Genomic DNA, 25,741 nt, shown 5'->3' on the forward strand with positions numbered 1-25,741 from the left:
ACTAATAATCCTCTTGCTGACAGAGATCTGAAGTTCAGCAGAACCAGTTTAGTGACTTGGTGGCAGAGAGTTCATAAATTTAAGCTTTGATCTTAGACGGCTGCATTCAGTGTTTCTGGTTCTGGTTCTGTTCCGATTTCGCTTAGTGATCGGTCCAGATGGGTCCAGTTCCTACTACTGGGGGGTCAGACTCATTCTGGAGGAAGACAGATGTTAAGCTAATGTCTGGAACCGGATCTCAGGCTGCTGAGGCACATAATGATGATCGCTCTGCAGTCAGAACCAGAATCAGAACCAGAACCAAAACCAGAATCAGAACCAGAATCAGAACCAGAACAAGAATCAGAACCAGAACCGAAATCAGAACCAGAACCAAAACCAGAATCAGAACCAGAATCAGAACCAGAACAAGAATCAGAACCAGAACCGAAATCAGAACCAGAACTAAAACCAGAATCAGAACCAGAATCAGAACCAGAACAAGAATCAGAACCAGAACCGAAATCAGAACCAGAACCAAAACCAGAATCAGAACCAGAAACAGAACCAGAACGAAAATCAGAACCAGAACCAAAACCAGAATCAGAACCAGAAACAGAACCAGAATCAGAACCAGAACGAGAATCAGAACCAGAACCAGAACCAGAATAAGAACCAGAACTAGTACCAGAATCAGAACCAGAAACAGAATCAGAACCAGAGCGAGAATCGGAACCAGAACCGGAATCGGAACCAGAATCAGAATCAGAATCAGAATCAGAATCAGAATCAGAACTGGAACCAGAATCAACTGGATTTGACAACTTTTACACAAAAACAAAGAATTTGACTTTGGTTGGTCTCAGGAAAGACATAAATATAAATGGATAGAAAAGGTGAATAACAAAAACATTTCAGGTTTTACTACAGGGCATAAATAGCATTTAGGTCTGGGCTTTAACTAGGCCATTCCAGCATAAAGAAGCTTTGATCAGAACCATCCCTGATAGCTCTGCCTCTAAGAGAAGATCAAATAAACACCATCCTAAATCAATCCGTCTCTGCCTTTTGTAACCCTACATGTAAATGTTGTGTCTTCCAGCGCTGTCTGATGAAGTCAGACTGGTAGCAGGAAGGAGTCGCTGTGGTAGCCGACTGGAGAAGAAGCATCTGGGAAACTGGAAACCAGTGGAATATGGGGACTGGAACTGGAACCTTACATCAGCAGCTGTAGCTAGCAGACAGCTCCACTGTGGATCTGTGGTGTCGATACAAAGAGATGAGATACAATCTACAGATCATCTGTTCAGGTGATTTCATATCCTGGCCATTGCCTTCCTGTTCTGCTTCCAACTCCACTTTAAAAAGATTCTCACTTCCAGCTCAGTCTGGGCTTCTTCCCCTTCACCTGGATTCCCTCTGGTAGATTTTCTACTGGACCAATCAGCGAACAGAAGGAGAAGTTTGAACGATGACCTTGATTTTCTGTGTTATTTTAGAATCAGTCTGTAGTTTTAGCGATGGCAGCAGAGGAAGTTCAGTCCATGTTGGTCACACGTCCAAATACTGAATTAACATTAACAGCCGCCTCTGTTCTCTGTTTTGTGGTGGACAAATTATTGTAATGCAAATGCTGGTGAACTCTCACCAAGTGAAGCTATTTGGGTTGCATGCACAAGGTTGGGAGATGTTTTCCTGCAGCTGCATGAGGACCAGACCGTCTCTCCCTCAGCCTCGTTATAAAACTCATGTTGTCTCTGCCTGGGAGAGTTTTCAATCAGAAGTGTTTCACTATTGATCGTCTTATATTCTCTCTGTGTTGTGCACAATATGCGAATAAACCTGATGGAGTGACTTCATCTAACAGTGCTTGGTAATAGATTATTTCCATATCATGTTTGCAGCCCAGGAAACTTCCAGTAAACTTCTTAGTGTGGATCTGGTGCATTGCATGTCATGGACAAACGTTAGCAACTGGGTAAAATTTAAACCTCAACACAGTCCAGACTCTCTGAATGAAGCAAAGTGTAGAACAGAGGGGTTGGTTTTTACCAGGTTAGTGATTTAATGAACTTTGTTTCGATTAAAGGAACCAGTGGAGCAGATTCAGGGTTATAAAAACCTGGATGTCACTGAGAAGAAGCTGACAGCCAAGAGGCTGATCAAAGATTGCACTTCCTCTACAAATTAAGTTTAGAGTGTAAAAAGATGGTGATAGCTTTCTATTATTCTGTGATTAAATCTGTCCTCACATTTGTTTTTATCAACTGGTTCAGCAGCCAATCAGCAGCAGACAAGAAAAGGGTGAAATATTAATGAATAATTGATAATTCATACAATCTTTGTGCTGTTGTAGTGTAATTTTCTCTGTTTAAGTTGATCTTTTTCCACTGATCTCCAGGGCCTGCAGTACAGGGAGACGATAAGAACATTAAACACTAGATTTAATAATAAAACTCTGCCCAGCTCCAGCTCCCCTCTCTGGTTCGTTCCTCCACACAGAGTCTGCAGTGATGTAGCTTTGCTGAACAAACTGGAACCAAATTCAGTGAAAATGTTGAAGAAACTTTTTTTCTTTCTGCATCCACAGACTCAGTCAGGCTGGTTCAAGGGACCAACCGGTGCTCAGGCAGACTGGAGGTGAAGACCAACCAGTCGTGGTCCTCAGTGTGTGAAAACGACTTTGACCTGCAGGATGCAGAGGTGGTCTGCAGGGAGATTCTCTGTGGGTCTCCTTCAGTCCTCCAGGGGGCGCTCTGTGGAGAAGCAGAGGCTCCAGTGGGGAGCAGAGTTTCTGTGTGAAGGCAGTGAGTCTGCTCTGCTGACCTGCAGCAGCAGGAAGAGTTCAGGTAGAAACAGCTGCTCTCCTGGTCAAGCTGTTGGACTCACCTGTTCAGGTAGAGGAGGATCTGCAGACCTGCTGCTGTTCACTGCTTCACTTCCTGCATTAATGAACTCTCTGTCTCTGTGCAGGTCATGACATCAGGTTGGTGGGAGAGGCCAGCCGATGTGCCGGGAGACTGGAGATGAAACATCAAGATGACTGGAGACCAGTGGATGTTTGGAATCCTAACTGGGACATGAACTCAGCAGCTGTAGTTTGTGCTGAACTGGACTGTGGTTCTGCTGTTTCAGCAAAAGAGTCAAAGAAAAATTCAGAGAGACCAGTTTGTGGGGATCGGGTCTGACTGTTTGCAGTCAGGTTCTGCATTAAAATTCTGTTTACCTGGTGATATAAACATTGGTCGGAGCCATGAGTTCATCTGCTCAGGTAACTCTGAACTCTCATATTTATTTGTTTTAAAATGTTTCTTCATCAGGTTCCAGATGTCAGCAGAGAAACCGTCATCTTTAACTAAGAGCCTGAAACCTTGAGGAGAGGGAAACTAAAAACGGTTTAAATATTACTGATAGACTAAAGATCTGTCATAAAGTTGCTAGTAACCATGTATAAACATGCTAGTAACCATGGTAACCAGTCTGATGAGCTCCTGTCTTGTTCTCATGCATGTCATCTTGTTTTCTACCTCAGATTAGATCCAGTTGTCTCTGTGTTTCCTCTGCGTTCCCAGGTCTGCTGGTTGAGCCGCTCATCTTCCTCTCTTCCTCCACTGACGGGGTCTCCACAGCCAGAAAGCAGGGATCTGAGCTCCTCATTGGCTCAGATTTCAGCATCATGTGCTCCATTAGGCCTCAGTATGAAGGCGGCTCCTTCCAGCTCGTCTTCAACTCTTTTAACTACACTCTGAACCGCACCCTGCCGGCTGTTAATCACTCCGCCCTCTTCCTGTTCGCTGCTGCTGGCCACGCCCACCAAGGAACCTACCGCTGCCTTTACCACGTCTACGTTTTCTCCTATAACTTCTCCTCTATGAGCCAGCCTCTCAACCTCACTGTCTCAGGTAAACTCATGGAGTCCATCAGGAGAAGTTCTGCTTCAGGTGAACCAGCAGCTGTCTGCCTCATTCATGAGGTCAGCGAGGAGGATTGATGATATTAATGTTCATGATCAGATCTACAGGCAGCATGAAAACAAGGGGTTTATATGATTATTGTAAATTTCTAGTTTGACTCGTCTGATGAAAGCTGATCCTGAATCTGTTTCGTTCGGTTTCAGACTCTCTCACTGCTTTGATCATCGTACTGGTTGTCGTCCTGCTGGGTTTGCTGGGATCAGTCCTGGTCCTCTACTTTAAGGTGCTACATGTGTCATGCATGATGTGTTCAGTTGGGAAAGTTCTTGCATTGAAGCTGAACCATCCTCTGTTTCCAGGCCAGGAGAAACCAGAAGTCTGGACCAGAAAACAACCATCATGATGAAGGATCCAGAGCTGAAGGCAGCTTAGAGGAGGAGACTGCAGTCTGAAGGAACCGGGAGAAAAGGATCTTCATTTCACATCCACAGGAAGGAGCAGAGACATGTTTCAGACTCCTGGAAATCTCTCCGTCTGTGTGTCTATGATGAAACGTCTCTGTGCTCCTGCAGCAGGAAGGAAGTTCAACATTCAGAAATTTGTATCTGGACTAAACCTACTTAAGTAAAAATTATAAAAGGGAACACAAAGCAAAACATTCAACAAAATATAACAGAAAACCCACTTATTTGTATCTTTATTTCTCATTAAAACGACTTCTTGTAATTTTAAGACATTGTTATAAAATTGCATCTTTTATTCTGCTGTAACGATTACTGCATTCTTGCAATTAAAATTTCTTGAATCCTGACCGTAATGCTCCCTATCACTATCATACCTGAAAGAAACAAAATTATCCAGTAGTTCTAATATTGTTTTGGTCTGAGTGAACCTCTTTTAAAAACTCCAGTTTATTCATCCAACCTTATTTTATGATAGCTATGAGTTATTAAATGGCCACCCATAATCTAGACCCCCTGATGGAATCTCCTATAGATAGATTAGACTATAGATTTTATATGACTCAATTTTAAGGTGGAAGTTGTTTTTAAGATGGCAGACACTAGTTTCAGTCTGTCAGCGTTTAGCAGCAGAGCTCCAAGTATCGAAGGGGAAAGGAGAATACTTTCACTTTGTGGTCCAGAATCAGACTATGGGCTCATTAAGGGACTCAGTCAGTCCAATTACCACGATTCTGTTTGCTTAGCAGAAAAATCTGAGCCGAAAAAGCTGTTGATGCAGCCGAAAGGTCGTACAGAAAGGCTCCTGGTCTGGCCCATGTTCCAGAACGTGCAACTGCATTCTGTATTCAGATACAAAGGATAAACAAAGCTAAATCTTGGATAATATATACACATTTAAAAGTAAATTAGACAGACATAGCAGTCCTCAATGCAAACATGAAACTGAATTTCAAGCAGTGGATCAGGCTTGACTGATTCGGACACAGATTCAGCTTCTGAGGGCAGCAACCATCACAAGAGAATGACCATCCAATCAAAGGCAGACTTTGCAGGTGACCCCAATGACCCCACTCAATGTAGCATTCACTGACACATTTTTTTAATTATTATTTTTTACCACATTTTATAAACTAGAGAAGGACCAAAAACATGAACAAAGTAGCATTTTAGGTATTTGGGTTGATTTTCTCTTTTGGATTGCTGGCTGTGGTCGACTGAGTAACACATATAATCACTATTGAATATAAAAACAAGTTCCTATTAAAGGTTTAAAACATTAACCAATATTGAAAGTAAACAACTTATGGTTTATTATTGGTATTTATTTAAAAAGCTTTTCACAATCTCTAAATTAGCAAAATAAGCTCATTAATATTTGAAGTGCATTAACAGAAACTCAGCAGGGCTCTTCAGGTCATCAAAACATTGATATTTTAAAGATACACCGAGACCAGGGGTGTGGGATAAGAAGTTATTATGCCCAGACCTCTGGTCCATCAGGGGTGTTTTAAGACAAAACTGAGGGAAAGCAGCTCTTATGGGTGAAAAATTAGATCAGCATGTTTGTGAACGTTATTATTACTAAAATCAATATGAGCTGAATAAGATGTTGCTCTAAATTTTGTAGCACTTCTATTTCTTTTCTATCTTAAGATTTTTTTTGCCATTGGGATGTTTTTTTTTTTCTCCCTTTAAAAGGGCAAAGCCTCATCTGAATATTCATGAACAGCTCTATCTGTAGACCTCTGCCTTTGAACGCATTAATGGAAACAGGATGTTTTCTTTGTTTTTTTTTTTTCTTTTAACAAATGCAACAGTAACGTTGCCATAAAAGTGCAGGGCTTTCTGAAGGGGGTTGTTCAACTTGAGAGAATAATAAATCCTCTTATACATACAGCTTTTTAAATGTAGCCATGAAGTTGAACAATTAATTTTTTTTGGACCTCCCACAGCGCGAAACGGTGCTAATTACCATTAGATTGCCTCAGCGTGATGAGATGAACCGGTATCACACAGGTGCAATTGTCACATTGTTTTGTTGAATAATGAAGGGGCTGACATTAACTTGTTTCAAGGGCTTGTTAAAATTTGAGCAGGAAAACCAAACTTGCTCTTTGAAAGGTCTCACGAGCAAAAAGGTGAAGGTATAAAACCTTCGCTGTGATCTAGTGTTGGCGAACGACGACGAGCGGAAAGGAACATTTAGATGTCTGATTTAGCGTTTGATTTAAAAAACAACACTGTGAGCCTTATAGTGAGCTAACCATTTAACATGAGCCAGGCTGGGAGCTTACAGCAATGCATTGTGGGTTCAATGTCAATTAAATTTGCTGCACTGTATCATTGCATCATGAGCACAATTATATTAGTATCTGTTTTGGAATTGTTACTCAAGAATATTCTGGAAAGATACGACAAATGTTTCTTTGAATTTTTTTTAAAGTCCTTTAAGAACTAAGGAATACAGAAAAAATAAAACATGGATGCTATTGTCAATAGAGAACAAGATGCATAAATAAATGAAGCATTTAAGGGCATTATAGAATATGATATTTTAATGCCAAAACTGAATTGGTGTTTAAGAATTGTAATCTTTCAAGGGCCAATATCATTTGAGTGGTTTTGACTCGATTTGTCTAAATATCAAGTTGGTGGGTTTTCACCAATAAAACACACATTTAGTACATAAAATATGATTTTTATATGCTGTACACTTCATATTTATTGGGTAGATAAAAATAAATTTCACTAAATCCCTGCTGTAACACAGCAAAGATTTCTTTACTCCGATGAACAGGTCGACTTGGAAGAAGTGAAAGCAAAATGGCCAAGCAGCTCGTGACCTTCCTTGTCCAAGGTCTGCTGTCACAAATCAGTAGTTTCTTCACTTGCTAGACAAGCTCACGTGTTAGTTGATGGCTTTGTTTTCCAAAAACATTCCATGATCTGCCCCTGCAGTTGTTTTCTGTGCTCAGAAAGACAAACTTTGCTTTCACACCACAGCCCCAAGGCTGACCCTCATTTGCATACGCACACAAAGCTGAGGAGACCGCTAACATATTTGCTCATGTTTGACAGGAAAACCTCCGTCCCCCATGTAACATATGCAGTGTGTAGTCACAGATTTAACCTCTACCACCAATTTATAGTTGCATAACTGACCTTACATTTCGAAATGACTGTTGCCTGTGGTTCGATTTGTGATGACGAAATAGTCCAACATGAGAAAAAGGAGTTTTTCTCATGAATAAGCCACAATTTATTTCTTTCAAATTCAAGCTCTGAAAACATGATAGGAGGTATCTGTTCACAATTATCAGGTTTTGCCATATTTCAGAGCTTGTGAATTGTGAGTAATCCTGTCATGGTGCACAGTTGTGGGTGTAGGAGTGTGACTACATGGAAGGGGGAGAAAGGTTTAAGGGGGATGCCAGCGGTCTGAGTGGAGTACACAGCTTGTTACCCAGACATGAGGACGAGTGGCTGGATTCATGGTGAGGAAGACAAGCTCCCTGCAGGGGAGCGATGGCGGTGTGCAGACGGACAGCATGATAAATGAGGGAGGAAAGCTACAGGAGGCCATAAATCAATATCTCCTCTTCTCTTCTCTCTTTTAAGGTTGATACTCCCCTACCCATCTTCTTGTCCTGTCTTATTTTAAAGATGATGGAAGAACACCCTGAATTAACACACTGCCTGAGTTTTGACTGTCATGGCTTTTAAGTTTAAGGCTTGCAATATATATATATATATATATATATATATATATATATATATATATATATATATATATATATATATATATACACACATGAAGATGAGCTGCAAGTCAAAAACAAATAAAAAAAAAAAGTAAAAAATAAAAAAAATCCTATTTTCACCAAAAACTTGCTTTGCCAACACATCAGAGGAAGGGAAACAATCTGTGTGAACTGCGTATTCGACTTGACATTGCATCATTCATCAGCTGTTAGTTGGCACACTGTGAACTCTGGTCGCTGACCAGCAAATTCCCAGATAAGATATAGTTTCCCAGACATCCCTGGAGTTCAGAAGCAATTTCTGAGGAAAAGCTCTCATCGTTTTCCTCTTACAGATGCTTTGGTTTCTTCCTAACATTGGTTTCTAGGTTGTCACAGAGATTTGACATTCTGATTTCTCCAAAGATAAATATAACCACATCATCCAGAATAAGATTTCATAGATTCCTAATATATCGTTAGTGAAAAGGTCATTACCTTTGTAAGCGTCTTTGTCCTATACGTTATATCTTTATTTTTATGCTGCATTGATTTTAATGAACCTGCAACTAATAAGAGCAACAAAACATGAGTTAAACATGTCTGAAGCATGTAAGAGTGAATAGTTAAGGTGATGCATTTTCTTAATGTAAAAACATTAACTGAACCTACTGTATGCCACTACAAAACTAATCCAACTCTTCTACCTTAAAAATCCAATATATCACCATAATGATGCCTCTGACTTTTATACAATCCAGTTTTGTTATGGGAACGCTTATAAGTAACCAACATTATGTTGCCAAAGGGTATAAATCGATGTGTTTCGACATGTTGCAATCACAGGCAGGGCGAGGAGAGAACAGAGGAGCAACAAAATAATTCAAAGTAACCTTGAAGGCACTGCAAACATCTACAGTACAGATTGAATAATCTGTCACCATGACAATTAGTTGTGGACTTTGTAGGTATCTATGGCGTCAAGACAAACAGCCATTGTTGAAAGGAAGTCATTTTGTAGAGGACGGTGACCTAGTCTGATGACTACAGAGAGGACAGAGACTAACACTGAACCTCTGCCTGAACACACCATCCCCACGATGAAACATGTCAGGTTCACACAGAAAGATTTCAAAATTATCAGTTGATTTTCAAAACCCGAGAGACCACACACAATTAGAAAAAAATTATAGATATGGCAGGTTTGTTCCTACACTGTGGGGTGTACCACCCAACAGCAAACACAACACTCCAGACATCAACAGATTATATTCAAACATTCAGATCCAAAACAAAATCTTGCAAAACCTCTCACAATCAAACTTGACATCAGAGTAAACAAACATGTCCGAGGAGGTAGAAGCAATAGCGACAGTTTGGGGAGGATTTTAACAGCAAAAAAAAAAAAAAAAAACGGGGCATCCTTAAGACTGTCATAAGGGGAAAATCCAGTAAGAAAATCGTTATGTAAACCAGGCTGAAGAAGAGACTGTAAATGATTTGCGCTACAATGTACTTTACATTTCTAGAATAAATTCAAGTGTTAGAATGTTTAACTCCAGGTCTAAATCCAAATGAGAATCTGTGGCAAAATTATTCACCTATAGTTGTACAATGAAAACAACAACAAATATATGTGTTTTGCATTCCACTATAATGCATTGTTTTGCTTTTGTCTGTGATATAAAATCTTCATAAGTTATATTTTAAATTGCGAACACAAAATGCAAAGTACACTGGGTATGGGTGATTTTACAGGTCGCTGTAGTTTTAAAGTAATTTCAATTCAAATGGTCATTTCAGCTTCTTTTCAGAGTCTAAAAATAGTTGGCTCTAGCAAATGTCTTAATATAACCTTGTCTGACTACGGTTGAGTTCTAACAATCACTATAATGTTTTACTGATAGCAAACATGAGCATTAGTCAATCGCAGTTTCCCAAGATTTCTTTAACCAGTTCAAAGATCCTCTAATGATGTACTTCCTAACATTATGGTAGCTGGAGCAGATGTGGAATTAGGTCTTAGAATACGAGGCATTTGTTTGACAGTTCTGTACATTCAGCAAGAGTTGATAAAACTGCTTATAATGTCCTGCCTGCTGTATGGAGCTAAATTAGTATGTCATTCCTGAAGGTTTGGGAATGATATAAAGCATTTAGGTTGGTGCCAGACTTCTATAAAACTCTTAATTCACCATTCTGATGTGGTAATTAGGCAGAATATAAAACACCTTTTACTGTCAAGCTGCACTAAATGGTTAGTGGGTTGAGATGAAACACATGACAGGAATGAGATGAATAACACAGCCCGGAGTGTATTAAGGGGAAAATTTAACAAGCATTCAGAAATGTAACAATTTCTACCCATTTAAATAGAAATTCCCCACTGTTCATTGTACTGTCTGTGTTTTGAGGCTAATTCTAATCGATACAAGAGGCCGTTTATTCCTCCAAAAATTACGTATCTGATAAGATTTTTGAGCCTTTCATTTTAAGATCTCCGTCCTTTAGAGGTGTGCAGTCAGAGAGCAGTGACGGGGAGGGAAGAAGAGGGATGTCTCTGTTGGGGGGGCCCCTACAGAGCATCATTGTTTTCATGCAGACATCCTGTGTTCGGCTAAGCTGATTTGAAAAGGCATTCGTGCAAACCAGTAACACCCAGAACACAGTGGCTGGCAGAGAATATACCAGCAGGACATCATCTGGCAGCGTCCTGGGAAATGGGTGGTGATACCGAGCTGCTGTGAAATTCTGATTAGAGACGAATACCATGAACCCTAAGCAACTGTTTTGGATGACAGAAAGGATCATTCACAAACCAAAAAAAATAAATAAAAAATCTGTTTAGAAGAACAAAGCATGTTATTGGAACAAATCGAAGCTTGTAGAGTTTAAAAATGGGATTACATGTGATTTCTCCACAAATGTGCCAAGAATTAGTATTTAACTGCCCTTCCCTCCGTCACTCCGATACCCCCAAATAAAACAATGCAACGAAACACCTGCTGAGTTTCTGCCACTATAAGCTACAAAGTGTATTGTCAACATTTGCTGGGATAATTTTGTGATTACGATTTAGACTAAGGACTGGAGTCGTTGTTTTGTGTCAGGTGAAATAACTGATCCATCAAACCCATGAGGACGTTGCTGGTTGCTAAGTGTTCAGTTTGAATGGAATAATTTGTCTCTTCCACTCCGTGCACTTGTGTTTGGGAGCAGAGACAGAATTGTCCAAAGGATAGCCGAGAGGATGAAATGGAAGTTGTACATCTTGAGCATGACAGATACTCGTCCTGAATATTACAAACGTATGAAACACCAGCCTGCTAAGGCAGTGTCTTCAAAAGAGAACTTTCCAGATTTCTGTCAATGACTTGTGATTCTAGTTATGAGCTAGCGTAAGCGACCTACGTTCTAGGTTTGTTATATAGGAATAAACATAAAGTTTTAAGCCTCTCTCCATCAAGCTCTGTAGAGTTGAGCTTGAGAAGCGAACAACGCGTCATACATCATTCAAAGATGCTTCAATAAACGAGTAAACACAAAATACAGTCATTGTCTTCAAATTACAGCGCTCCACTATCGACACGGTGGAACCGGAAATTCATCTGTCCTATTAACCAAATGCGGAATAGTAGCATGCATACAGCCCATGAAAGTGATCATTCATACTTGATCCAACACCTGATGGCTTGGTTTGATGCTCAGCAACATGTACCTAGCTACCTACTTCCCAAAAATCATTTTATTCATTCCAACCATACCTATGAGAGTATTTATTGTCTTGTTTGACTCCTGCTTCTTTCTCCTTCTGCCTGCTCCATAAACCTAACCATGACTGTGTCAAGCACAAATTTAAAAAATCAAAAATCAACACAAGTGGAGGGAAAGTGGCAGCAAACTACCAATCAGATTTTCCAATCATTTTCAATCCTGATGTAGTTATGGGCTCTTTTGAGTGCCTGGGTTTTTCTCAGTCAAGGTGAAAAGAACAAAACCATGTATTTTTTGCTCAACCCTTTACTTAAAAGTCTATTTGGTGATTCTAATATTCTTTAGTGCAGTGTACCAGTACAACAGAAGGTATCTAATGTTTACTCCTTCACAAATTGATTATCTTGTTTACAGCTTCTTAGCTTCAATGCACACATTACAGGACAATGCTTTCCCTCTGAAAAGAAGGTAATCAGTCTGAGCTGGCTGGCTCCTTGATTTAAAAGCTCTCTACTTGAAAACAAACAACCAGAAAGAAATGAAAAAGATAGTTATTTTACCCTGTTATTTCATTATATTTAGTTATTTATAGAAAGGTTGTTGAACACAGTTGTTAATCATGTTGTGATTATTTCCGTTGGAAACAGTCCAGAAACGGCGCAGTGGCAGGCTACAAACAAGTCAGAGTGACTCCTTTAACCTTAACAGTTTTGGCAAAACTAAAGAATAATGTTTATTCTACCAAACACTTCTCCAATGACACTTAAATATAATCACTCTGAGATCATGTTTATATTTCTCCAATTTGAACGTAGACATGCCTGGAGTTTTACTATTAAGTTCAATCTTAAACAATTTCAAAGAACACCTTCAAGTTATTTTTTTTAAATCATATCTTTATTTCATAGACAATATTAATTGGTCATATTTATAGCACCATGTCATGGCACTAGTGCAGCCAACATTTGAATGGTTCCCTGGAGATAAGAATTTGCCTTATAACAAGTGACTTTGCAAGAGATAACGTTTGACAAAATAACTAAATTCAACTCCGACTTCCGAAGACCAAGATAGTGATCAATGACTTTTCCTGGTTAAGTGTCTTGGAGGTTTCTGTCCTTAAAGAATTACCTTTTTGTTTAGAACCTGATCAAACTGACCCACAAATATATTTTGTTCACAATATTCATAGTAAAAAGCATAAATAAGTTGGGATTTTCTATGGCTTTACCACAATAGACTCGGATATCAGCTATCTTTACAGAAGAATAACAGTTTGATAAAAAAAAAATAAAAAAATTCAAACTATGTGCCTTCAGATTTTTGCTTTGTTTTGTTTTTTAAAGTGCCAGTGAGAGCAGCTTTATGAACCGAGCAGACATCCGGCTCGATGCTTCCTCCGTTATTTACTCATGTGTATCAGGACTTCCCATGAGTGTCGAGCAAACAGAGTGGCCTGCAGAGAGCCGTCTCTCATCACATCCTTCCTTCGTACTCCCAGCAACACCATCCATGGGCAAATATTTAACTTGAGATAAGTTTCAAATGACTAGGAAATCTAAGAAATCAAATTCCTTGGCAAAAAGGGGAAGGATACCTTCTCCCTTTTCAACTGAAACACGGATTGGAAAAAAAAAAAACTCCATCATATATCAGTTTTATCTATTTTCAAAATAGCAAACACAAAGACTAAATACATGGTCTCAAGATTAAATAAATACTGAAAAGAAATGGATAATTTAACACTGGTAAATAAAACCTTTGCCTTTTGAATTTCACACAGTGCACAATTAATCAAGTATCACTCTTAGTTCCTCTTAGCACTCATTTGTGGAAAATAAAAATAAGATTTTGTACAGGTGCAAATTTGTTAATTATTTTACTGAAATTCAATCATTTCTAAACAGAAATTTGCAGTTTTGTTTAAAAATTATCTAAACTGAGCTCTTAAAAAAAATCACAAAAGTGGTTCTCTCTGAAATGAACAGCTGGATCAGAACATACAAATTTGAACATTTTTGTTTTCAGCTGTAACCCGAGTTGATTTCTTAAATGGGTGATGCGAGTTCTTGCCCAAAATGGTAAAACCGTTTCAATCATGTTTTATCTCATATTTACATGTCCAGTTATTTCAGAGTGGGTACAAAGCTGGACAAAGTCTAATCATTGTGTTCAGGGCACCAAGTCAAATTTTTACCATGATTTTGTATCTCTGTTTTGCAATTTCATCTTTACTTCCACCATTTTGTTGTGCTAATAAACAAAGCATTTTGCACCTGTGCACCTTAAGCCATTAAGCAATAGTTCATTTCTCTTTCTCATAAATTGTGAAAATGGCAGGTTATTGTAAATTACAAAACTAACCCAAATGTTGGTTTGTTTTTATTGTTGACTGGGCGTAGACAGAGAGGACGTGCGCAAGAACCCAAAAGAACAGAATTAAGTATTTCTGTGTCTTTGTAAAGAACCATAACTTTTAGCAAACATGGCATCTACTGCTTAGTATTGCATTACCTCAGTGTGATAAGAGACCTGAGGAAAAGTTGAGGATTTATAAGTCTAATAACCCTGGGGTTTTGCATTTTATTTTTATGCATACGAGGTTGCACAGAGCACAAGTTCTCAATATGCTTACCTTTTTAGTCTCATCTAAGGAGAGCAATGGCTCAAAGAACCACTGAACGTACCATACTAATACTCCCTCCCAATTGTCAATCAATTTTATGCACAACAGAACCAAACATTGCTCTAATTGTGTTTGTATAAGATCTACTTGGTATTACATTGGCAAACAGCGCTGAACCACCCACTTCCACTTCACTGAACAAGAAAATAGGACCTCTGTTATGTTGGCAGGGGAGGATAAAGCTGCCACTCCTTGGGAACTTTCACACTTCTTTTAGACAGAAAATTTAACCACAAGTATAAATACCAAAGGGACACTTTACGAATAACAAGGAGTTTGACTGAGCCGAAACAGTGTGCCTTCATGTGTATATAGGGTAATTTTCTTGTTCAGCTTTGGGCAGATAGATAATGTAAACTTTCAAAGCTAAAAATGTACATATTTACAAGTTTTATATGTTAAAACTTGTAAATACTTTAACTTTAACATATAAAGTTTTAACAAGTTTTATATGTTAAAACTTGTAAATATGGGACTTAAATTTCAAAAACTTGGAGTAAATTCCTGTCCAATTTTTTATTTTTTTTTAGGAAAAAATCTGGCAGATTTAATCCACAAATCGCATTTAATCCGCAAATGGTTTGTTTTCTGATGAAGAAAATATATGCAGTTGCTAAAACACAATGGGGAATGTCAAAATAAAGATTCAATCATATCTAAAATGTATAATAAATTGATGAAATTAAAAGTACAACTAAACATTTAGAAAACAATCAGCAGTTCTTTTTTTTTCCCCAAGTAGTGAAAGTGTAATAAAATTAAGAATATTTGGAACTCAAACGCACTGGACAATTAATAAAACTAAGCATGCTACTGCAGTTGCTAGTAAGTGTAGCTTTAATTACTTTATTAATATGGACATTTTAATTATTGGACAATTTCACCTATGATCTATGGAGCTTCCTGAAGTTGGTGTCTTGCTCAAAATACTAAACTGTGCAGACATTCTTGTGTTCCAGGTCTCTCAGAAAACAATCAATCACATTCGACTCCCTCTGTCTCAATATTGCAATTAAGTAAACAAATGTGTGTTAAAACCAATAATGGGCAACATAAACAGCATCAAGTTCAATAACACAACTCATCACATCCATCACACATTGCGTGTTTCTTCCTACTTTTTTTTAATCAAGCAATAGTAAAATTAGGAGTTATGGTGACCAGCACTAGTAACTTATCAATTACCAAGACGTATCCTATCTAAATTAAGGGGAACAAAGAACTGAAAGAACTTCTATTCAGGTGAAAGTTAAATATGGCTTTTATTTGGAAATCAACGATCTAGAATCTGGTGGAAAGGGACAGAAACCACATCGCCGGATTGGCTGTGGGAAGTTTCCACAATCAGTGATGGTTTGGGGTTCCATGCCATTTCGCTGGTGTTGGCTCATTGTGTTTCTTTCTGTGAAGAAAGACCAAACAATAGTGATGACTTCCAGGTCACTGTCAAAGCTTCATGAGGTTCCATTACACCTCAGCAGCCCCACAGGCTGGTCACTGACAAGCCGCATTGATGCAGTAATTCATCCAAAAGGAGACCCCACCAAGTATAGAGTGAAAGTGAGCAGTTTTTAGAATCTGACATGTCTGTCTAAAACGACTTGTTGATCGAATGTAAAATTTGTCTAACACATAATTTGGGGTTTTCAATAAATATTCAAAATTATATTGAAGGTTGAAAACATTTCACTCAGTGTAATCAATCTATGAGTTTCAGTTTCTGAAATAGTAACAAAAACTGTTTTTTCATGACATCCTTATTTTAGCCATACCTGTAGCGATCCGGCTGCAGACAAGAAAAAAGTTCAACATCAAAGCTTTTGCTGGCAAGCCTAAGGTTATACATAAGATGTCAGACTGTAGAGCAAACAAAAGTGAGGAGCAAGCAAAAAAAAAAAAATCAGGAACAAAAAGAAAGGTCAAAGCAGGAATGCCTGGAAAGCTTGACGAGGGTTATAATAAGCCAGTCTGACAACAGACACGGGGAAGGAGAATTTTTAGGTGTTGAACTGATTTGCAAACCAAACACGGGTATTCCTGACTCACAGAATTACATCACAAATATTCTACACTTTACAAATATAATGAGCTGCTTCTAAATTTGACCTTTTTTGATAAACGCTTCTAATGACTAACGATAAATAATATAAATTCTTTGTAACCAGATATAAATCTTGCTTCCTCCTTTACATCCAAGTTCCAGTGTGGCAGAGAGCATGCAGTCTGAGTATGGTGTCAGGAGACACCGTTGGTAGCGGATGCCGTCTTACCAGATACCTTTGCTGTTCTCTTCATCTGTACAACTAATCCCTAAAGTCATCTGCTCTACCTCCCTCATCCGTTCACTGTGGACACACACTGATTAAAATATGATGGTTTTGAGTCATATCAATTTTTATCTAATATTTCATTAGAAAACATTCATGGTTAGACATTTCTTTCTACTGTACTTTCATTGACATATTGTTGCACATTATCTAATGACGCTGTAGTTCACGACCACGAACTGCTTCGTGAATTAGCTCTACAAACCACAATGGCATCTTGATATATTTTTTAATGTTCATGTTAAAGTTCTCTTAAGTTTCAGCTCGTTACAGCTCTTAGTTTGAACAAACAATATGTCAGTAAGCCTGTCAATTAATCGTATCGTAAATTCAAATGAGATCAGTAATTTCCATTTGTATGATTTATCGTTTTCTCTCCTTTTCTAACAAAACTGGACAACTGCTAAATTATTAATGTTCTCGATCCAAGTTTACGCTCATGGTAGATTTATTATTTGTTTTTGCTTGAGTCCTCCTCCTTGTCAGTCAGCCTCCTGCTGTGACTAACAAGCAAAAGCAGCTGCTGTGGTTGATCTGATGCAAAATGATGCATGGAGGAGGACTGAGGAGTGAAGCAGATTTTCTACCACAAAATTAACATTTATATTTGAATTTTTGTATGAAGTCAACTCTGAGAATACTTCTATTATTTTTATAAGTAAAAAAAAACAAAGCTCTTTTTTGAAACCGGAAAACTCTCAGAGTGCTTTTTATTTTGAGGGTGTCGAAAACCTTTTCCTCAGAAACTTCTGGTATTTTTGCTCTTTGGACTTTATTATGATGCAAGAATAGCCACAACACTGATTCTTTTTCTCTATAGATGGTTTACATATTTACTTTAAGAAGTATTGTCATCAGAATTTCAAGGAAACTTAGAAATACAATGTTTTGTTTTCTGACTGAAAAAAAAATCTAAATGTTTTTTTTCCTCTCTTCTACAGCCTATGTTTCTCTAAAGAGGTCTATGAATAAATGTATACAAAAGCAGGCAGGTCTATGTAGGTCCCTCTGTAATTGAAGAGCACAAATTCCTTTCAAATCTCCACTCTAAGTAGATCCATTAGTCCTCTGGTCACTGTACATGTCTGACATCTCAATCGGAGATATTTCTCAGAAATGAGAGTGAAACAAATGCACCAAAGTTTTCCGTCATTCCTCCTGACAAAATCACAGCTGTTTTTAACTTTCATGCAACAAATGAAGCTTGAAATTGCTTTGTCTTTTTTTTTCCTTCCCAATGGAACAAGTGTTTGAAAATCAGCAACCATGAAAGTAGATACAGACATATTATCCAGTAATGACTGACAGGCATCATGACATATTGTTGTTTTTTTACATTCCAACAACGAAAAGGGATTTTTTATTTTATTTTTTATGACAAGATACAAATTTATTTCCAAGTCCTGTATGTACTTTTTAATGTCGAGTTTTGGCAATTCAGAAAGCTCTATAGACTTGTGTTTGTTTCTTTGATTTAGCTTTGAAAGGAAACGTACTGAAAAATGCATTGAAACGGCACGTAGCTGAGATTCATTCAATAACCTTTACCTGTGAGATTTCTGAGCAGAGAAATGCCTTTGATTGTACACTTCTAGATACAGATATTTAGTTTACTCTCATCTTCCACATCAGGTGATTCTGTTATTTGAGGTTTTTTTTTTTTTAATTCCAGGATTCCCGAGAGCAGTGGAGGAACATATGGTGCGCACAGCATGCATAATGACCCCAATCAAAGCCATCAATAATCATCATGTTCTTCGAGAAATTTATTTAACAGGAACTTGGATGAGAAATGAGATACTTAGTGCAAGACTAACCTTTCTGCAAACTTCATCTTAATGTCCTGGGGAAGTTTGAAACATTTTGTTGTTGTAGCATGAACCTACGAAGGTTTAAAAGGGACTAAATTAAATAAGTACATCATTAAATCATTAATTAAACGTACCATGAAATAAATAAATGTTTCATTAAATGTTTAATTTAATGTGTCATAAAATCATTAAAATGCAAACTCATAATAGGCACTGAAGATAATTAATCAAATGTGTATTTCATTATTTCATGCTTCCTGTTCTGCAGCGTCACCATAAAATGATTTACTCTGCAAAAGTCGTCCATCAAAGTCGAGGGGCGGGGCTAGGGGCGGGGCTTAAACAGATCTGTTCAGCTCCATTAGCTTAGCCTCAATTTTTCAGTTGCTAGCATATGAAGGTAGCATTTAATCAGTTCTTCGACTTTACCTGGCGATGTGATTTTTTAAAGAATGAGGGTAGTGAAGTGTTAACTCCGCCCCTCAAGTTTGACAAATCAAATTATTTCACGGTGATGCTGCAGGAACAGGAACCACAGCTTAATTAAATACACATTTAATTAATTATCTGCATCGGCTATTAAAAGTTTGCATTTAATGATTTTATGACATATTTAATCAATTTTCAAATAATTAAATTATTCAAACATGTATTTTATGGTACATTTACTTAGTTATGTAATGATGTATTTATGTATATAATCTTGTCCGTTTTAACCCTCCGTATGGAACCGGCCTTGAACTTTAACCTTTGCTTCTCTGTCATTTTAAAACCGCCTCCACTGCACTGGACTCTATTAGGTGTCAAAATACACAGTTGTGACAGTTAATCCCTTCTTTCCTATGTGTAGTGATTTTATTTCACTTTGATTTATGCAGGTTATGTCCTGGAATATAGCATCATAATATTAATAAACTAACTATTCATTTTGTCAAAATTCTGGATAGTTGTGACTATTTTGCATGTTAAGGTATCCTCAAAGTGAAAAGCAGCATTTAGCATATCTGTTAAAAAGAGAATGTGACATCTCAAACAAAGACCTTTCCCTATTGTCAATATATAATCAAAATGGCTGCTTTTCTGCCTGACCTGGCCCATGTCGAATGCAGCCTCACCGTGTGTTCCTCACAACTGATTACAAGAGAAGGCTTTTAAGGAAAAAGCGGGGCTGTTCATAGTGATAGACTGCTGTTCCAATCATTTATTATTTCAACCATTGTTCGCATTGACAAGTTGTTTATTTTTTAGCTCTGCGAGATTCGATTTTTGTGCTTTGCACTTATCCCACATGGGCGCTATGAGCGTTCAGAAACTTTCCCTGAGGAAGCACTCTGCATGAATAATTTCCAAAACTAAAGTCAAGGATCACCAGAAATCCAAAGCCAGCATAAAAGAAAATGACCTCGGTGGACCAACAGAAACAATACTGTCGAGACATTTCTGTAAGCCAAACTGAAAACAGTACATTTATAAATTAATGGTTCTGTGAACTGCAGCTGGCAGCACTAGCTGGATTCCTCTCGTCATGAGAGGATGCTGAAGTGATGCTTAAAATAACTGTTTAGTCAGACAAATCCGCATTAGTACATAAAAAAAAAAATCTCAAGAATTAAATAAATACTTAAAAAGTGTGTCTAGTTTTGCTTTGTCTTGTCTGCTTACTTTATAAGGTACCTGGGATTGTTTCTTTTATTTTAAATATAACTGATCAGTATTAATGTAAAATTTCTTCCTATAGTTTTAAATAACCGTTTTACGCTACTTATTTTTTCAATGACGTTAATGAAAAGACTTCTTTTAGGAGCCTAGTTAAAAAGTGTGTGCAAAGTTGTAATTTATGCTACAGAATAAATTAATTTTGCTGAAGAGTCATAATAAGTTTTTGATTTTTGACAGCCAACAAGGCTTGAGTTAGTAATAACTACTGACATAAAGTTTAGTGGTTTAAACAGGCGGTTACTTTAATTGAATGAAGCCAGTTTTTGTTCTCAGCGAGAAGCAAAATTCTGTTATAAAAATAATTATACATTTCAGTCAGTTCAATACCTAGAGGGACACTAATAGATTACATTGGCATATAGTCTATTTACAAATAGAAAACAAGTTTCATTTCTTTTTCGACTGATTTTCGATGAAGTCACTTCCAGCTCTGAATATATTTCTATTTTTTGTCACTGAATCTAAAAGCATCACATTTATGTAGATGTTAATTCATTCCTGATTTATTATTCTATTGATAATTGTCTGACAGCGTTTTGCTAATTAATTTTAACCAGAGTGACATTTTTACATCAATTATTTTATTTCTGGTCTTTGGAAAAGATTTAGGTGACTAATAAAGTATCAGGCAGCACATGAATGAATATGGATAAATCCTGAAAAAAATGACAAGAACAAAATAAAATGATGAATTTGGAGATTTTCATGTTTTGAAGTTTACTTTTCTGAAGCATCTGGAATCTTCTGGGTTATGCTTTACAGCACTTAGAAACTACCTTGAGGAAAAAGTGCAAATGATTTACTGGGTTGTGTATTTTTAGACTGACCTCAGTAACATTCAAAACTTTTCTTAAACTGTAAACATCTGCTACTTGTCAGCTTTATCAGCTCATTCCTTAAAAAATAACTTAACATTTTTGAGCAAAAGTCACAACTTTAGCTCATCTCAGAAGAGATGAAAAGTGCATTTCATGGGAAGCTACTTATAAATGTTAAGGTCAAAATGGTGTGAAATAGCCTACAGTAACCGAGCGGCTATGTAAGCTTCGTCATGTTTCCCGGTCTGTTTTTGCTGGCCGTTATTTGTCTCAGGTGTCTCCATCATTTTTCTTTTCACAGATTTTTTAACCTTTTCTCCTCCGTCAGCTCTGTACACAGCTGTGCCTGCATATGCTACTTCTACTGGATTGAACAGAAAGCCTGTAGATTAGTTTGACCACTGCTGCCATCTAGTGACTGGAGGAGTGTTAATTGTTTAAGAATAATTCAAGAAATTAAAGCTTCTTTTTGCTTGACGCATCCACCAGATCCACACAGCGCCATGCAGCTAAATTACATCACTTCAGCAGCATCCTCCCTCCACGGGCGCCCAAATTTTCCACCCTGCGCACACAGGAAAATGTCTTTACAACGCGGATAGCCCCATAAGGAAATCATGGCAGATGAGCAACAGCTCCTCCTGGCAGAGGTTCGCAAATTCAGACATCTTTTTGATTCAACCCATAAAATTACAGAAGTGAACAAACTGTTAACAGTTCCTGGAAAAAGACAGGCGAGGACGCATTATCAAAACAGCTGAAAAAATTTGGAACCATGTTAAGGCAAGAAAACGGGTGCTAAAGGGAAAAGTGGCAATCCAAGAAGAAACAAGAACGACCCCGACTCTTGAAGGAGATGAGTTTGTATGACTGAATTGAAATGATTATTTTTTTGTAAAATGCCCTGACTTGACGACATTTGTTGGGAACTGGTGCTAAATAAATAAACTGAATTTTCTTTCATCTCTTGTAAAACACAGAAAAATGTATTAAGTCCATCCATCTTCTTACACCCTTGTCCCTCAGTGGGGTCAGGAGGGTTGCTGGTGCCTATCTCCAGCTAGCGTACCGGGCGAGAGGCGGGGTCACCCTGGACAGGTCACCAGTCTGTCGCAGGGCAGCACAGAGACACACAGGTCACACAACCATGCACACACACACTCACAACTAGGGGCAATTTGGAGAGGCCAATTAACCTGACAGTCATGTTTTTGGACTGTGGGAGGAAACCGGAGTACCCGGAGAGGACCCAAGCACGCACAGGAAGAACATGCAAACTCCATGCAGAAAGACCGGGGCCGGGAATTGAACCCAGAACCTTCTTGCTGCAAGGCAACAGCTCTACCAACTGCGCCACTGTGCAGCCCAGTAAGTCCTTTTTTTTTTTTTTTATTTTACATGAGAGCCCATCATCGCAAATGTAATAACAGTAGATCAGCTAATAAAGTCAGATTCTCCTCGTTAGATCATTGTAACCTAAATATTCATAAGTAGCTCGCCAGCTGAAAAAGTGTGGACTCCCCTTTAGAAAAACAAACTACTTGTATAAAATAAGTTTCATTTTAAAGGCTGCTGTGGAGTCACAGGTTTCTCTCTGCCAACATTCACCCACTTCTGCATCGTCACTTTCTTCACCCAGCACCTCTGAATTCAGCACAAAATGCCCCAGAACCCTCCAAAGCCATTTTACATTCATATCCCCAGAGGAACAAACCTGCAATTCCCCAACATCCAGAGGAGGTAGACGTAGTTATACTTTGCTTTGGAGTACTTAATGATATATTTTAAGTACTCGCTGTTTTTTTTTTTCTCAGAAAAAAAGGCTGTGCTTCAGAGAGAGAGTAGGCTCAGAATCGAGACAGAAAATCCGTGAAGAACGAAAACAACGAGGATGTAAGATTTGGCTGTTTTTGCTGATGTGCTAAAAAAAAAAACAGTGGAAAAAAAAAAACTGCAGGCAAATTCTATATATATCAGGTACTGTATGAGGCTATTGGGGTCAAATAACTCAGAGTACTGTTTTGCTCAGAGTTGCTTATGAACAGAGTTTCAAATTCCCGTTTTCACAGTTTCACAGCCAGTGTTTTCCCTGGGAACGTGGCCTCGGTGGGGGGAAGACAGGAGGCAGGGGGTAATAATTAGGGGTACGCAGATTAATCGGACGATCTGCTTAATTTTGGGTGATCGATGATCGCGCAGTACTGTTTAAATAACTACGCAGTGAAAGAGGCTTAAGTAAATTTACCAGTTATTCAGGTGTTTCCAGTTAGCTTTACACACATGACCAAAGTCCGCTAGCATTAGCATACAGCAAATAAGCCTTATTTCCAAAAATAACGTTCTAGTCGACTCACAAACAAATAATCTGTTCAACTCTTGAAAGTACGCAATATAGAAGCATTAAAAGACACATTTACTGACCTGTGGCAACAGGTGTGACAGACATGTTGATCTTTTTCCTCGTTGAACGTGAAGGTTTATTCTATTTCCGTTTGCCCATAAGCATACTCTGTGCAACCGGTGCCCCCTAGAGGCTGGATGTGGAATAGCGCTGAACATTGAAAAAAATGCTACAGGAATTCAAATATACGAAAAAAAGGAACTCTGACTTTTTTTTGTTGTTGTCAATTTCTAAAATTAAGGTTACTTTTTTCAGTGTCCCTAATCCTCCTCCGGATAAAACTGAACGTGGGATAGAATCAGAAAAAAAAAAAGTTTGGTGCTTGTTTTCTCTTTATACTTAATTATTTTATTTCTAACTTGTTTGTCACTCCCCTGACGGACTGTGCTTCTGTAAAATTAAACTATTTAATAAAATATTTTTCAGTGTTGTAATATTTGCTGGCATCTTTACAGATTACAATAAATACATATTACTGAAGTGAAAGCACACTACTTCTAGTCTGATGACGTAAGAACCCCAAGTACTGCTTGTAATGTCAAACTCAGAAATCGACCTAGACATGACAAAGAGAAAAATGAGAAGACATGTATCGGTCATGTTTATTTACTTTGAACTCACATTTGATTTTGAGAGATTTTGTGAGATTTCCCATCTGACATCAGAATGTTTTAGTGAAATCTGCTGATGTGTGATGTATTGCCTTTGCTGTGTGGCTGAACATCACACACTACCAAACATGTTTGTATGATTAATTGTCATTTTTGAGGTCTCTTAGGTTTTGAAAATCAAATTTTGCCATGTAAGCCAGGCATGACTAATTAACTAAATAACCAGTTAACACTATGTTGGTTTAAAGTTTTGGAAAATGAAAGAGTTAAAAGGATCAAAACAGCTGAAAGTGTTCATATATCACAGCTTATTTGTGCACTTCCTTCAGGTTACCGAATAGCAGATCTTTTTTTAAAACTTGTGCTTTTAATTTACTCGTGAAAATTGTCACCTCAAGGAAAAAGAAGTGAGAGGGATATTTTTATTCAGAAAAGGGCCCTGCAGTAATAAAAAAAACTGTCATCATCTCCTGCACCACAGAGTATTCCTTCCTGTCATATTCTGACCGCGGTGTCTCGGTGGTACCTGATACCAGGCCGGAGCTGAGTGTGTCTTTGTGAAATTCTCCCTCATATTTTAAAAGGTTTTCTCAGAGCTGGGGGTTCATATATTAGCTGGGAGAGATTCTTTTTTTTTTTTTTTTAAGTCGTAACATTGTCAGTCAAATACTGCAAGTGTGTCAGTAGATTAAGCCATCACTGTAGCTGGAGAACACACCAGGCCTGCATGAAAAGATAGCAGCTCCAGCTGGCTCCAGTGAATCAACCTGAGGACAGGTACTGCAGCTGCTGTAGTTTTTATCACACACCTGAAGCTGAACAGAGTTTTATTGAAAGTGTTTCTTGTGTTGCCATCTTATTCACCAGAGTTTTGATGTTCCCCTTGTGTAATTTTGGTCCCAGTGTTTTGGCATAATTCCTCTGTATTTACAAATGCGAATAAAAGTGTTGCCAGCCCTCATAGGGGTGATAATGCACAGGTGTGCCAGCTATCCAGAGAGGAGAATAATGAGAAAAGACGTTAAAAAGATGAAGCGATTTCACACCTGGACGTTAATTCAGTTTCTGTCCTTCTTGTCCAGGAGAGATACATTAATCAAATGAGTAAAGAGCAAATTGGCTGTGGTTTTTACTCGATTTTTTAGAATGGCAATTTTACGCTAGTCAGGTGGAGCATTATGACCACAGACAGTTAAGGTGAGTTACCTGAATTACCGCCTAATAGACGGGATATTATTAGACAGCATGCAAAAGCGTGCAAGCGTAAAGATTTAATCAAATTTGACCAGGGGAAACCTGGATCAGAGTAAAAATGCAGATTTGATGTGTTTACAAGGATTCATATCTATCAAATGTTGTCCGAGGATTGAACAGTGGTGACAATTGAAAAAAAGTGAAGGCTGACCCATGTGGTCTTATTAAGCACATTAGCTACTGCAGCACGATCTCACACATAAGAAGGTGTGAGAAATCACATCACAGCTGTGTATAGGGATGCATAGCTGCAGACCAGCATGGCTGCCTTTGCTGAGCCTTTTTCCCTTTGTAGAGCCATTT

At 38.1% G+C, this 25,741-nt stretch overlaps 1 long non-coding RNA gene across 2 annotated transcripts; it reads right to left on the bottom strand.

The window, feature by feature from the left end:
• Window positions 1-457: 457 nt before the first annotated feature.
• Window positions 458-24,176, bottom strand: LOC108166806 (uncharacterized). 2 transcript variants are annotated; one of them, XR_014090681.1, is made up of 4 exons: window positions 23,594-24,175; window positions 3,206-4,459; window positions 2,869-3,105; window positions 458-2,735 (listed from the first exon to the last, which is right to left on the bottom strand). It is a non-coding gene; the product is annotated as an uncharacterized LOC108166806 (long non-coding RNA). The 2 variants fall into 2 exon arrangements; XR_014090680.1 differs by having other exon boundaries at window positions 2,869-4,459; window positions 23,594-24,176.
• Window positions 24,177-25,741: the final 1,565 nt, after the last annotated feature.

The sequence above is a fragment of the Poecilia reticulata genome, chromosome 13 (assembly GCF_904066995.2).
Source record: "Poecilia reticulata chromosome 13, P_reticulata-male-v2, whole genome shotgun sequence".
NCBI classification, from domain to species: domain Eukaryota; kingdom Metazoa; phylum Chordata; class Actinopteri; order Cyprinodontiformes; family Poeciliidae; genus Poecilia; species Poecilia reticulata.